Consider the following 15658-nt stretch of genomic DNA (forward strand, 5'->3'; position numbering starts at 1 on the left):
TTCTACTTCATGATTGTGGTAAAATTTCTTCAATATCACTTGCGTTTATTTGTGAAAAAACTGAAATTTGGCGAAATTTTTTTACATTTTGCAGTTTTCAAAATTTGAATTTTTATGCCCCTAAATCAGAGAGGTGTCACACAAAATAGTTAATAAATAACATGTCCCACATGTCTACTTTACATCAGCACAATTTTGGAACCAAATTTTTTTTTGTTATTAGGGAGCAATGAGGGTCAAAGTTGACCAGCGATTTCTCAATTTTTGCAACAAAATTTGCAAAACCATTTTTTTAGGGACCACATCACATTTTAATTCACTTTGAGGAGTCTTTATGACAGAAAATACCCAAAAGTGACACCATTCTAAAAACTGCACCCCTCAAGGTGCTCAAAACCACATTCAAGAACTTTATTAACCCTTCAAGTGCTTCACAGGAATTTTTGGAATGTGGAAGAAAAAAATGAACATTTAACTTTTTTCACAAAAGTGTTACTTTAGACCCAATTTTTTTTATTTTCGCAGGGGTAACAGGAAAAAATGGACCCCAAAATTTGTTGTGCATTTTCCCCTGAGCACGCAGATACCGTATATGTGGGGAAAAAAACACTGTTTAGGTGCACGGCAGGGTTCGGAAGGGAAGGAGCGCCATTTGACTTTTTGATTGTAAAATTTGCTTGAATAATTAGCGGGCGTCATGTTGCGTTTAGAAAGCCCCTGATGTGCCTAAGCAGTGGAAACCCCCCACAAGTGACACCATTTTGGAAACTCCCCTCAAGGATTTTATCAAGGGGTATAGTGAATATTTTGAACCCAGAGGTACGATACAGAATTTGATAACATTAGGTCATCATATTGGATAAGTTGTTATTAGTCTTGAGCGCAAGTGCTCGCTACTTGAGTTTGCATCGGGTACTCAGGTATGCACCATGTATCGCGCGTGCTCGAGTGACATGCTCAAGTCCCATGTTTTGCGGTTATTAGACACCCAAAAAACCCATGCCGGGATCGCTTATGCATGGCAGGCAATCTCCCTCAAGGTTTTTTTGAAGAATATGGGGCGGAGACTCGAGCATGTCACTCGAGCACCCGCGATAATTAGTGCGTACCCGAGCACCCGATGCAAACTCAAGTAGCGAGCACTTGCGCTCAACACTAGTCACCATATCGTCATCTTTTTTTTCTTACTTTTGAAAAAAATCCCAACACTAATACAACCCCAATCTTAACCCTAGCCCAACTCTAACCCTAACCCTAGAGTTTATTTTTTACGCCGTTCCTCGTGCTGTATAAGTGATTAGACAACTTTATTCTTCGGGTCGGTGCGATTACAGCTATATCAGAATCATATTGGGTTTTTATGATTGACAGCTGTCACACACTAAAAGACACTTTTTTTTGTAATATCTAGTTTTTGCATCTCCATATTTTGAGAGCTATAATTTTTCCATATTTTGGCCGACAGTCATTCATGTGATGGCTTGTTTTTTGCGGGATGAGTTGACATTTTTATTGGTACCATTTTCAGGCATGTGACATTTTTTGATCGCTTTCTATTCCGATTTTTGGGAGGCAGAATAAACAAAAACCAACAATTCAGGAATTTTTTTTTTTTTTTTAATATTTTTATGCTGTTCCACGTGTGGTAAAATTGATAAGGCAGCTTTATTCTTCGGGTCAGTATGTTTACAGCGGTACCACATTTATATTGTTTTTTTATGTTTTGGCGCTTTTACACAATAAAAGCTATTTTACAGAAAAAATTATTATTTTGCATCGCTTTATTCTGAAAGCTATAACTTTTTTTATTTTTCAGCTGATGGAGCTGTATGGTGGCTTGTTTTTTGCGAGACAAGATTATTTCAGCGGTACCATTTTTATTTATATTCGTCTTTTTGATTGCGTGTTATTCCATTTTTTGTTTGGCGGTATGATGATAAATAGTGTTGAGCGAGTATGTTCTATTAATCCTTTCGCTGAGTATGTTCTGGCTGAGCTCTGAGTATTTACAGCTGCTCGGTGATATGCTTGAATCCCTCCCGTGTGCATGATTTGCAACTGTTAGACAGTTTTATTACATGTGAGGAATGTCTATTTCTTACACATTCCTCACATGTAATAAAGCTGTCAAACAGTTGCAAATCATGCACACGGGAGTGATTCAACCATATCACCGAGCAGCTATAAATACTCGGAGCTCGGCCCCCCCGAGCATACTCGGACAGAACATACTCGCTCAACCCTAATTATAAAGCATTGTTTTTTGCTTCCTTTTTTAATTATTATTTTTACCTTGTTCACTAAAGGGGTTAACTAGTGGGACAATTTTATTGGTCAGGTCGTTCCGGACGCGGTGATACAAAATATGTGTACTTTTATTGTTTTTTTTGTTTTTTTTCATAATAGATACCAAGTATTTGTACTTTTATTGTTTTGCGTGTTTTTTTTCATAATAATATTTATTGATGGGTACATTATTTTTTTATTTTTGGTGGATTATTTTTTTGATTTTTTTTTTTTATATTTTTACAAATTTAATTTAATTTTCTTTTTCATGTTTTAACACTTATTTTTACTTTATATTTTATCCCAATATGGGACTTTCACTTTATTTACTCTGATCGCCTGTATAGCATAGGGATGGAGCACCATCTCTGTGCTATACAGGCTGTCACTGCTGCAGATGCAGAAGATACTTTGGTCATGCATTGCGCATGACCAAAGTATCTTCCTGCTTTCTGGTGACCCGGATGTTGTCATGACGACATCCGGGAAGCCGCGGCAGACAGCATTGGATGCCGGCAGGAGAGGTGAGTATCGCGATCACCTCCCCTTGTCCCCCCAATGCTGCGATCGACTAAGAACTAAGAACGCGGCATTGCTTGGGTTCATGTGTCGGGAGCAGTGCTCCCAGCACATAGCACCGGGTGTCAGCTGTGACAATCAACTGACAGCCGGCGGCGATCGTGCCCGCACAGCCTGTGTGCGGGCGAAATCAACAGGGCGTACTAATGCGTACCTGGCTCTAAAAGACCAGGGCGCAGGTACGTATTAGTACGCCCTGGGCTTTTAAGGGGTTAAACATAAGCCATGTATGAGGGAGTCGGAGTTGGAGGTTTGGCTTACCGACTCCACAGCCCCTGGTTTCTTTGGCTGTGTGTTTTGGATCATTGTCTTGCTGAAATGTCCTCCCTTGTTTCATGATCATCATCCTGGAATATGGTAGCTGATATTTATCAAGAATGTCTTGATACATTTGGCCATTCATCCTTCCTAACGTCAATCAAGTTTCCAGTGCCATATGCTGAAAAACAGCCCCACACCATGATGTTCCCATCTCCAAACCATGGTTGGTATGGTGTCCTTGATGTGATATGCAGCGCCTTTTGGCCTCTATACATGATGTGTATTATGACATCTAAAGTGTTCAGTTTTGGCCTAATCTTACAAGATTATATTCTCCCAGTATTTTAAAGGCTTGCCCAAATGTAGTGAAGCAAACTTTAAGCGCGATTGAACATGTTTTTTGTTCAGCAATGGAGTCTTGCATGGTCAGCGTGCATACAGTCCATGGAGGTTGAGTCGTGTCCGTTTATGGTGAAATTATGTTTTTTTCACTTCGGGATTATGGCCCCACCAGGCTCACTGGAGCCTTCAGTAGTTTAGAAGTTCTGATGTAACCAGTGCCATCAGTAAGTTTTGCCACTGGATTTACCCATCATGAGATATTTTTTGTGTGGCACCTTGGTAATAGACATTTTTTTTTAGGCCATTACATATTATTTTTCACTAAGTGGCAGGATTGCTTTCTAATTACTGATAGATTTCAGCTGGTGCAATGACTTTCCATGGATTTTACACATAACTTAATTTATGGACATCAATGATTTGATTTCTTTTCCTATGTGGATTGGATGGGTTGTTATCAACATCTGGTGAGAATTTCATATCAATAGCACCTTTAGAAATATATTTACTTAAAATATATATTTATTTATAAAATGTAATAGTTAAATTATATTTAATTCGTCGATAACTAGCAAACGTAAACAGTAATTGAACTGATCTATTACTGTTGAATTTCTACCTATGAAGTTGTATCACAAGTAGTGTTGAGCATTCCGATACTGAAATATCGGGTATCGGCCGATATTCACTGTATCGGAATTCCGATACTTAATTCCGATACTTTTATAATATCGAATACCGGAATCGGAAGTTCCCATAATGCCTGCGCTCTGCAGTGTCTCTGAAGGATGACAAGCTGGATGGCAGCGCTCAGCTGCGATCCAGCTTGTCATCAGAATGCCATCCCAGCGTGGGAGAATTCTCCTGATTGTTTAAAAGCCGGCGCGCGGTAAAAAGCCGCCGGCTTTTAAACAATCACACAGCCCCATACTGCTTCCCCGCAGCCTCCCACCCCGATCCTCCGCTCCCCTCGCCACCTCCCATCCCGATCGTAAATTAGGACCGGGCGGGGAGCGCAGCACCAAGGAGCGAAGGACCCGGGCGGGGAAGCCGGCAGTGAAAAGACTTCACCGCCGGCTTTCCCGTTCTGTGCTGCGCTTTCCCGCCGGTTATTTCAAATGAACAGCTGAGGTATCAGCTGATGCCGATCAGCTGTTCATTTGAAGTAGCCGCGGTGCCCTCAGAGGGTTCATGTGAGTTCATGCTTGACTGCATGAACTCACATCAACTTTCCCACGGCCGCACAGGTCAGCCTCACCTCCCAGACCCGTCATGATTAGTGTGTGCGGGGTGTGTGTGTGTGCGGGGTGTGTGTGCGGGGTGTGTGTGCGGGTGTGCGCGGTGTCTGTGCGATGTGTGCGGGTGTGTGTGTGTGTGCGGGGTGTGTGTGCGGGGTGTGTGTGCGGGTGTGTGTGTGCGGGTGTGTGTGCGGGGTGTGTGTGCGGGTGTGTGTGCGGGGTGTGTGTGCGCGGTGTCTGTGCGATGTGTGCGGGGTGTGTGTGCGGGTGTGTGTGCGGGGTGTGTGTGTGCGGGTGTGTGTGCGGGCAGACATAGGCCGATGTGACACTACTACTCCCATCGGCCTATGTCTGTCCCCCGTCCACTCCTGCCAGCAGGATCAGCTCGATGGGAGCAGTAGTTCCCATCAGCCTGATCCTGCTATTTAAATTGCCCTACTGTGTCCCCAATAAATGTTAGATACATGTCATTGGTGGCCAGTGGTTACCTAAAAGAAATTAGTTCATACATTACCTGTCCCCGCCGATCGCCACCTAAAATAAAGTAAAAAATAAAAAACTACACCTATACTCACCAAGACACCTAATTCCCCGAAGCCATCGATCTCCTGTAATAAAATATAAAATAATAAACCACAACCTTATCCTTACCCCTCCGTAGTAGTCCACGAGTGTCCCACGAAGATCTCCAGTTCAGAGCAGCCACATAGAATGTGACCGCTCTGAACCGCTGCCGCCGCTAGAATGACGGGGCCGTAAGGGTTCACCGGAGTTCAGGCAGCGCTGCTCCGGTTAGCTCCTTTACGGCACTGCTGTATCGTGAGAAATTCCCACGGTACAGCACTGCCGTAAAGGAGGTCTCCGGAGCTGCGCTGCCTGAATGCACTCCGGTGACCTCAGTCAGTGGCTCCCGCTGCCGGGAGCGGACGTGTTCCCGGCAGCGTGAGCTTACAGCAGCCATGCACAGCTGTCACCATCTCCAGATGTGACAGCTGTGCATGGGAGATCAGCGCAGGAACGTGGACAGGTAACTATTTTTTTTTTAGTAAACTAAGAATTAAATAAAATGGTGTTTTATTTCAAATAAATTATTTTTTTCTGGGTGTAGTGTGTTTTTTCTTTTTAACACTTTGTAGGTTAGTAATGGGGGTGTCATATAGACGGCCATCATTACTAACCTGGGCTTCATGGCAGCTGGCGCTGACATGAACCCCACCACTATTACCCCCTGCCACCGCACCAGGGCAGCGTGGAAGAGCGAGGCTAAGTGCCAGAATTGGCGCATCCTATGGATGCGCCATTTCTGGGGCAGCTGACGGCTGGTGTTTCTAGCCTGGGAGGGGGCCAATATTCATGGCACCCTTCCTGAGCTATTAATATCAGCCCCCAGCTGTCTGCCTAGCCTTTGCTAGCTATTAAAATAGAGGGGACCCCACGTCATTTTTTTTTGGGGGGTCCCCCATTTTAATAGCTAGTAAAGGCTAGGTATTCAGCTGGGGGCTGATATTAGTAGCCTGGGAAGCTCCGTGGGTTTTACCCCCTTCCCAGGCTTCAAACATCTGCCCCAGCCGTCTGCTTAACCTCCGCTAGAGACTAAAATTATGGGGGATCCCACGCCATTTTTTTTTTAAATAAATCCTTTATTTTAACACTAAATGACATTTGAGGACTTAATAAAGATGCAGTCCCTAAATTATTATTTATTTTTTAATAAATTTTTCCCAAAACTTTTGACGTGGGCTTCGCCATATTTTTGTATGCCAGCCAGGTACAGCATCCAGCTTCTATGAACGCGCCATTTTCCGGGGCGGCCGCGGACTGCAATTTTCAGCGGGGGGGGGGAGGGCAAAAAGCTTGGGCCTCCCTGCGCTGCAGATTCCATCCCCCAGCTGCCTAGTTGTACCTGGCTGGACACAAAAATAGGGAGAAGCTCCACGTTTTTTTTTTTTTAATTATTTCATGAAATTCATGGAATAATTAAGAAAAAAAGGGCTTCCCTATATTGTTGTGTCCGGCTAGGTACAAATAGGCAGCTGGTGGTTGGGGGCAGCCCGTTCCTGCCTGCTGTACCTGGCTGGACACAAATATAGTGTGAAGCCCCACGTCAATTTTTTTTTAATTATTTCAGGAAATTCATGAAATAATTAAAAAAAAATTATGTGGGGCTTCGCCCTATAATTGTGTCCAGCCAGGTACAGCAGGCAGGAACGGGCTGCCCCCAACCACCAGCTGCCTATTTGTACCTAGCCGGACACAACAATATAGGGAAGCCCTTTTTTTCTTAATTATTCCATGAATTTCATGAAATAATTAAAAAAAAAAATGTGTGGCGCTTCGCCCTATTTTTGTGTCCAGCCAGGTACAACTAGGCAGCTGGGGGCTGGAATCTGCAGCGCAGGGAGACCCAAGCTTTCTGGGTCCCACCCGCTGCAAATTGCAGTCCGCAGCCGCCCCGGAAAATGGCGCGTTCATAGAAGCGCCATCTTCTGGCGCTGTACCCAACTCATCCAGGGCCCTGGTGCGGTGGCTCACTGGGTAATAAAGGGGTTAAGGCCAGCTTGGCATTATCAGCTGGCCCTAAGCCCGAAATTCATGGGGTCACGCCAATATTAGACATGACCGCCATGAATTTCTAGTAAAGTATTTAAAAAAAACACAAACACCCAGAAAAAAGTCCTTTAATTGAAATAAAGACACAATTCTTTATTGTTCTAAATTAAACCATACTTACCGCCACACCCATTCCAGCTGAAGCCAACGATCTCCTGCAATAAAAGTAAAATAATAAAGCAACCTCATCCTTACCTTTCCATGGTTCCCAGGACAGCTTCAGCTCTGCTACATCGAGATGACAGGCTGGACCGCAGCAGAACGCTGCCATCCAGCCTGTCATCCCGCGGACACTGAGAAGCGCAGGCATGCTTGCGCTCCTCAGTGTCTTTCTGTGACGTCATCCAGATGAGCCGAGGTCATGTCCAATGAACTCAGCTCACCTCATGCACGTCACTGACAGCGTGGGAAAATTCTCCTGCACTCAGCGCTTCAGCGTGAGAATTCTCCCACGCTGTCAGTGACGTGCATGAGGTGCGCCGAGTTCATGGGACATGACCTCACCTCATGCACGTCACTGACAGCGTGGGAAAATTCTCACGCTGAAGCGCTGAGTGCAGGAGAATTCTCCCACGCTGTCAGTGACGTACATGAGGTGAGCCGAGTTCATTGTCGGCTCATCTGGATGCCGTCACAGCCAGACACTGAGGAGTGGAAGTATGCCTGCGCTTCTCAGTGTCTGCGGGATGACAGGCTGGATGGCAGCGTTCTGCTGCGGTCCAGCCTGTCATCTCGATGTAGCAGAGCTGGAGCCGTCGTGGGAGCCATGGAAAGGTAAGGATGAGGTTGCTTTATTATTTTTCTTTTATTGCAGGAGATCGTTGGCTTCAGCTGGAATGGGCGTGATGGTAAGTATGGTTTAATTTAGAACAATAAAGAATTGTGTGTTTATTTCAATTAAAGGACTTTTTTCTGGGTGTTTGTGTTTTTTTTAAATACTTTACTAGAAATTCATGGTGGTCATGTCTAATATTGGCGTGACCCCATGAATTTCGGGCTTAGGGCCAGCTGATAATGCCAAGCTGGCCTTAACCCCTTTATTACCCAGTGAGCCACCGCATCAGGGCCCTGGATGAGTTGGGTACAGCGCCAGAAGATGGCGCTTCTATGAACGCGCCATTTTCCGGGGCGGCTGCGGACTGCAATTTGCAGCGGGTGGGGCCCAGAAAGCTTGGGCCTCCCTGCGCTGCAGATTCCAGCCCCCAGCTGCCTAGTTGTACCTGGCTGGACACAAAAATAGGGCGAAGCTCCACGTTTTTTTTTTTTTAAATTCATGAAATTCATGGAATAATTCAGAAAAAAAGGGCTTCCCTATATTGTTGTGTCCGGCTAGGTACAAATAGGCAGCTGGTGGTTGGGGGCAGCCCGTTCCTGCCTGCTGTACCTGACTGGACACAAATATAGGGCGAAGCCCCACATCAATTTTTTTAAATTATTTCATGAATTTCCTGAAATGATTTAAAAAAAATTGACGTGGGGCTTCGCACTATATTTGTGTCCAGCCAGGTACAGCAGGCAGGAACGGGCTGCCCCCAACCACCAGCTGCCTATTTGTACCTGGTTGGACACAACAATATAGGGAAGCCCTTTTTTTCTTAATTATTTCATGAATTTCATGAAATAATTAAAAAAAAAAAATACGTGAAGCTTCTCCCTATTTTTGTGTCCAGCCAGGTACAACTAGGCAGCTGGGGGATGGAATCTGCAGCGCAGGGAGGCCCAAGCTTTCTGCCCCCCCCCCTCCCCCCGCTGAAAATTGCAGTGCGCAGCCACCCCGGAAAATGGCGCGTTCATAGAAGCTGGATGCTGTACCTGGCTGGCATACAAAAATATGGCGAAGCCCACGTCAAAAGTTTTGGGAAAAATTAATTAAAAAATAAATAATAATTTAGGGACTGCATCTTTATTAACTCCTCAAATGTCATTTAGTGTTAAAATAAAGGACTTATTTTAAAAAAAATTGACGTGGGGCTTCGCCCTATATTTGTGTCCAGCCAGGTACAGCAGGCAGGAACAGGCTGCCCCCAACCACCAGCTGCCTATTTGTACCTGGTTGGACACAACAATATAGGGAAGCCCTTTTTTTCTTAATTATTCCATGAATTTCATGAAATAATTTAAAAAAAAAATGCGTGGGGCTTCGCCCTATTTTTGTGCCCAGCCAGATACAACTAGGCAGCTGGGGGCTGGAATCCGCAGCGCAGGGAGACCCAAGCTTTCTGGGCCACCCCCGCTGCAAATTGCAGTCCGCAGCCGCCCCAGAAAATGGCGCGTTCATAGAAGCGCCATCTTCTGGCGCTGTACCCAACTCATCCAGGGCCCTGGTGCGGTGGCTCACTGGGTAATAAAGGGGTTAAGGCCAGTTTGGCATTATCAGCTGGCCCTAAGCCCAAAATTCATGGGGTCACGCCAATATTAGACATGACCACCATGAATTTCTAGTAAAGTATTTAAAAAAACACAACACCCAGAAAAAAGTCCTTTAATTGAAATAAACACACAATTCTTTATTGTTCTAAATTAAACCATACTTACCACCACGCCCATTCCAGCTGAAGCCAACGATCTCCTGCAATAAAAGTAAAATAATAAAGCAACCTCATCCTTACCTTTCCATGGTTCCCAGGACAGCTTCAGCTCTGCTACATCGAGATGACAGGCTGGACCGCAGCAGAACGCTGCCATCCATCCTGTCATCCCGCAGACACTGAGAAGCGCAGGCATACTTCCACTCCTCAGTGTCTGGCTGTGACGGCATCCAGATGAGCCGAGGTCATGTCCAATGAACTCCGCTCACTTCATGTACGTCACTGACAGCGTGGGAAAATTCTCCTGCACTCAGCACTTCAGCGTGAGAATTTTCCCACGCTGTCAGTGACGTGCATGAGGTGAGCTGAGTTCATTGGACATGACCTCACCTCATGTATGTCACTGACAGCGTGGGAGAATTCTCACGCTGAAGCGCTGAGTGCAGGAGAATTTTCCCACGCTGTCAGTGACGTGCATGAGGTGAGCTGAGTTCATTGGACATGAACTCGGCTCATCTGGATGACGTCACAGAGAGACACTGAGGAGCGCAAGCATGCCTGCGCTTCTCAGTGTCTGCGGGATGACAGGCTGGATGGCAGCTTTCTGCTGCGGTCCAGCCTGTCATCTCGATGTAGCAGAGCTGGAGCTGTCCTGGGAACCATCGAAAGGTAAGGATGAGGTTGCTTTATTATTTTTCTTTTATTGCAGGAGATCGTTGGCTTCAGCTGGAATGGGCGTGATGGTAAGTATGGTTTAATTTAGAACAATAAAGAATTGTGTCTTTATTTCAATTAAAGGACTTTATTCTGGGTGTTTGTGTTTTCTTTTAACTTTGACTATGGGGTTAGTAATGGGGGTGTCTTATAGACGCCTCTCCATTACTAACCTGGGCTTGATGTCAGCTGGCATTATAAGCTGACATCAACCCCAACCCTATTACCCCCTGCCACCGCACCAGGGCAGCGTGGAAGAGCGAGGCTAAGTGCCAGAATTGGCGCATCCTATGGATGCGCCATTTCTGGGGCGGCTGACGGCTGGTGTTTCTAGCCTGGGAGGGGGCCAATATTCATGGCACCCTTCCTGGGCTATTAATATCAGCCCCCAGCTGTCTGCCTAGCCTGTGCTAGCTATTAAATTAGGGGGGACCCCACGTCATTTTTTTGGGGGGGTCCCCCATTTTAATAGCTAGTAAAGGCTAGGTATTCAGCTGGGGGCTGATATTAGTAGCCTGGGAAGCTCCGTGGGTATTACCCCCTTCCCAGGCTTCAAACATTTGCCCCAGCTGTCTGCTTAACCTCCGCTAGAGCCTAAAATTAAGGGGAACCCCACGCCAATTTTTTTTTAAATAAATCCTTTATTTTAACACTAAATGACAAGTACAGTAATCAACACTGTCACTGTACTTCATATATATGTGACTGACATGTTTCTATCTATCTAATCTATGTGTGATTCTCTATTCCTTCTATTCTAAATTGTCGGGTACAGATGCTGAATTGCCGGCCGGCTTTCTTAAAGAGACGGTGCATGAAAACACTATTATTTTTTTAAATAAATCCTTTACACTAAATGACAAGTTCTGTAAGCAACATTGTCACTGTACTTCATATATATGTGACTGACATGTTTCTATCTATCTAATCTATGTGTGAAGCTCTATTCTGTCTGTTATAAATTGTCGGGTACAGATGCTGAATTGCCGGCCGGCTTTTTTAAAGAGACGGTGCACGAAAACACTAATATTTTTTTTAATAAATCCTTTACACTAAATGACAAGTACAGTAAGCAACACTGTCACTGTACTTCTTATATATGTGGCTGACATGTTTCTATCTATCTAATCTATGTGTGATTCTCTATTCCTTCTATTCTAAATTGTCGGGTACAGATGCTGAATTGCCGGCCGGCTTTCTTAAAGAGACGGTGCATGAAAACACTATTATTTTTTTAAATAAATCCTTTACACTAAATGACAAGTTCTGTAAGCAACACTGTCACTGTACTTCTTATATATGTGACTGACATGTTTCTATCTATCTAATCTATGTGTGAAGCTCTATTCTGTCTGTTATAAATTGTCGGGTACAGATGCTGAATTGCCGGCCGGCTTTTTTAAAGAGACGGTGCACGAAAACACTAATATTTTTTTTAATAAATCCTTTACACTAAATGACAAGTACAGTAAGCAACACTGTCACTGTACTTCTTATATATGTGGCTGACATGTTTCTATCTATCTAATCTATGTGTGATTCTCTATTCCTTCTATTCTAAATTGTCGGGTACAGATGCTGAATTGCCGGCCGGCTTTCTTAAAGAGACGGTGCATGAAAACACTATTATTTTTTTAAATAAATCCTTTACACTAAATGACAAGTTCTGTAAGCAACACTGTCACTGTACTTCTTATATATGTGACTGACATGTTTCTATCTATCTAATCTATGTGTGAAGCTCTATTCTGTCTGTTATAAATTGTCGGGTACAGATGCTGAATTGCCGGCCGGCTTTTTTAAAGAGACGGTGCACGAAAACACTAATATTTTTTTTAATAAATCCTTTACACTAAATGACAAGTACAGTAAGCAACACTGCCACTGTACTTCATATATATGTGACTGACATGTTTCTATCTATCTAATCTATGTGTGAAGCTCTATTCTTTCTGTTGTAAATTGTCGGGTACCGGTGAATGCCGCTGATGAATTGCCGGCTTTTCATGTCATTCTACATTATTCTTAGTTGTTTTACTTCATGTAGAATTAACCTACAAGGAAAGAAAGGGTTTATTTTCATTCCGATATTTGTGTCCCATTGACTTGCATTGGTTTCCGGTATCGGAATCGGCGATATCCGATACTTTTTGGGTATCGGCCCGATCCAATCCGATACGATATTTCCTGATATCGGAAGGTATCGCTCAACACTAATCACAAGTATTCAACATTTCATATTTTGTAATTTTTTTTTTCTGTTAGCACACTATTTTTACTTTGTGTAAGTAATTGTCTTGATTCTTGCAAAGGACTTTTGAAATGACCAATAACATCAGGATCTGTGTATAGAGATGTCATGCTACTTGTTTTCATCTGTATTTGTTGGTTTTATGTTCCTATCATTTGCTGTGAAAAGGAAATTCTTAGCTGTAGCATGCTAACTTATTCTTAATTATTTTATTACAATGGACCTGTCTAAATCGATCAACTTTGTTAATGTATTATTTCATGCCATATAGTAGAAAATTATGTAACAGAAAGTCACTTGGGAAAAAATACAAAGATGAATAGAAACTGTATTTAATCCTATGTGTTATATAAATCCCAAATCCTTTCAACTGTATTCTGTGGTGTAATATTTCTTAACATTTGCCTTATTCCTAGTAATATTTGTCATATGTAACCTTATTACCAAGGAAACATTGTGTACATTTTCTTCTACACATACTTCTATGGCTGGGCTTGCTTAGTCTTAAACCACCTGTGTTATTTAGCTACAAAGTGCATATGGATTCTATACATGAGAAATAGGTGTTTTTACGCATCTTCTAAAACAATAATAATATAATAATGATTTTTTTATTTTTATAGTGTCAACATATTCTGCAGCACTTCACAATTTTAGGGGGGACTAATACTGACGTTACAGAATAAGCATAACGCATATCAAAAGGAGTGAGGGCCCTGCTCTCTAGCTTTTACAGTCTGAGGAAATAGGGGGGACACAAAAGGTAATATGTACATATGTTATATAATACAGCCATAATATACTAAATCGGGTATGTACATAACACTACATGAACTGGTCGCCAGCCAGTATGTGTACAGTACAGGCAGAAGCTATTTAGTGCATGGATGGTATGAACATGAATTTGAAGAAAATGTTAATATGGGCCAAACTAGGACTGTTAGATAAGTATGTTGAGGTGATAGGCCAGTATAAAGAAACTAGATGGTGGCCCGATCCAAACGCATCAGGTTTTCTAGAATATGTATGCGGTACACCGGGCGCAATCAGCAGAGCGGTGTTTAAATTTGCCGCCAATATCGCTGATTGGTCGCGGCAGCGACCAATCAGCGAATCGTATTTCTGAGGACTGGGCAGCGGCGTTCCCTGTGCGGGTAATTCCGCTGCGAAGAGCTGGGAGATGGTCGGCTGCTCGCAGCTGAAGTATCCCGACCGGCGCCGCCGCTCACCAGTCCTCCCTTCACACTTGCCGTTGGGAGATCAGCGGACCAAGTCGCTGATCTCCCGACGGTAGCCGCATGGAGGTCAGCGGCACCGCCCGTCAGGGTACTTGTGCTGCCAGCAGGCTAGCGCCGCTCATCTCCCTGCTGCATCGCCGCTGACCTCCGTCCGGCAGATGAGCCGCTAATGGCCGCCATCTTTTTCTGAAATCCTGCGTCGCTGATTGGCCGCGGCCGGACCAATCAGCGACGCGGGATTTCCTGGACAGACTGACGGGATAAGACGATTATATATATTAGATAGTTTTTTTAGGGCACGCTTAAAACTATGGGTAATGAAAATTAATCGAACTGTCCTGGGTAGTGCATTCCAAAGAACTGGCGGAGCATGTGCGAAATCTTGGAGACGGGAGTGGGAAGTTTGGATTATGGAGGATTTTAGTTTTAAGTCATTGGCAGAATGGAGGGCACGGGTAGGGTGGTAGACTGAGACGATGGAGGAGATGTAGGGGGGTGCTGAAGCATGGAGCGCTTTGTGGGTAAGTGTGATAAGTTTATGTTGGGCAACTAGTGCAATGACTGGCATAGGGAAGAGGCATCGGTGTAGCGGTTGGCGAGGAATATGATCCTGGCTGCTGCGTTCAGGACGGATTGGAGAGGGGAAAGTTTAGAAATGCATAAAGACTCCTCTATTTCTCTTGTATATAATCTTTCAAGTGGGGTTAGTGTGTGTATACATAATCTTTGAATATGAAAATATGGGACTTTCTAAAAATCAAAAAGTAAATATGGATTTCCTTTGTATGGCTGTTATTCTTTCTTGTGTAGCCCTTTAGTAAAAATTTGCCTAGTGAGACATAGTCAACTAATCCAAGGGTTGTAAAAGCTAAAACTCTGATGTTACCTGTTATGAAAAGCTAGTCCAAATTCTAACTACTTATTAGAACATGCACTGTACTATAGTATAACCTATTAATTGTGTAGAAAATTTTGTTGTGTGCTTATTAATACCTCTTAGGCTATGTTCCCACATGTTGTATTTTTCTTACGTCAGAAATCTGCAGCAAAACTGATCTCTGGCAGGAAATAAGCTGCGTCAAAAATGCAGGTTTTGCTGCGTTGTTTTCACTGTCCTTCTCTCTCTATGTATATAAAGTTCTATGAAAAAAAAAGAACCCCATTCTATTTTGCCATCAAAAACGCTGAAAAAATTGAACTGCATTTTTTGATGCGTTTTTCATCGTTCTTTTTCACCATCCATTACTTCTTATGGGTGAAAAAGCACTGAAAGAAGTGACATGCTCTATTTTCCAAAAACCCAACCAAGGCACAAAATACGCTGCAAAAAAACACAAGCTGTGTGAACAGAGAATTCTGGTTTCTCATAGACTTTGCTGGTACTGCAAAACGCCGATGAAAATTTGCATAAAAATCTGCAGCAAAATACGCGGAAAAATAGAACGTGTGGGAACATAGCCTTAAGGTATATAATTTTGTTTGTGTTTTAATCGATACACAATATCTGCCCTGTATATTTACGTTACTTTAAAGACGAGACTGCCTGACTCCTGAATTTCTTGCTTTTTTTTGTTAAGGAGTGCAGCAAACTCTATTTTTTAAAGCATTACT

General features: G+C 43.5%; 1 protein-coding gene across 4 annotated transcripts in view; it reads left to right on the forward strand.

Moving 5' to 3' along the window:
• CRTC1 (CREB regulated transcription coactivator 1) overlaps positions 1-15658 on the forward strand; it is a 581448-nt gene that overhangs the window by 489487 nt on the left and 76303 nt on the right. The gene's annotated exons all lie outside the window — the stretch shown is intronic.

Source organism: Phyllobates terribilis, unplaced genomic scaffold (genome assembly GCF_046119375.1).
Source record: "Phyllobates terribilis strain yellow unplaced genomic scaffold, ASM4611937v1 Scaffold_1__5_contigs__length_1240528914, whole genome shotgun sequence".
In the NCBI taxonomy this organism is placed as follows: domain Eukaryota; kingdom Metazoa; phylum Chordata; class Amphibia; order Anura; family Dendrobatidae; genus Phyllobates; species Phyllobates terribilis.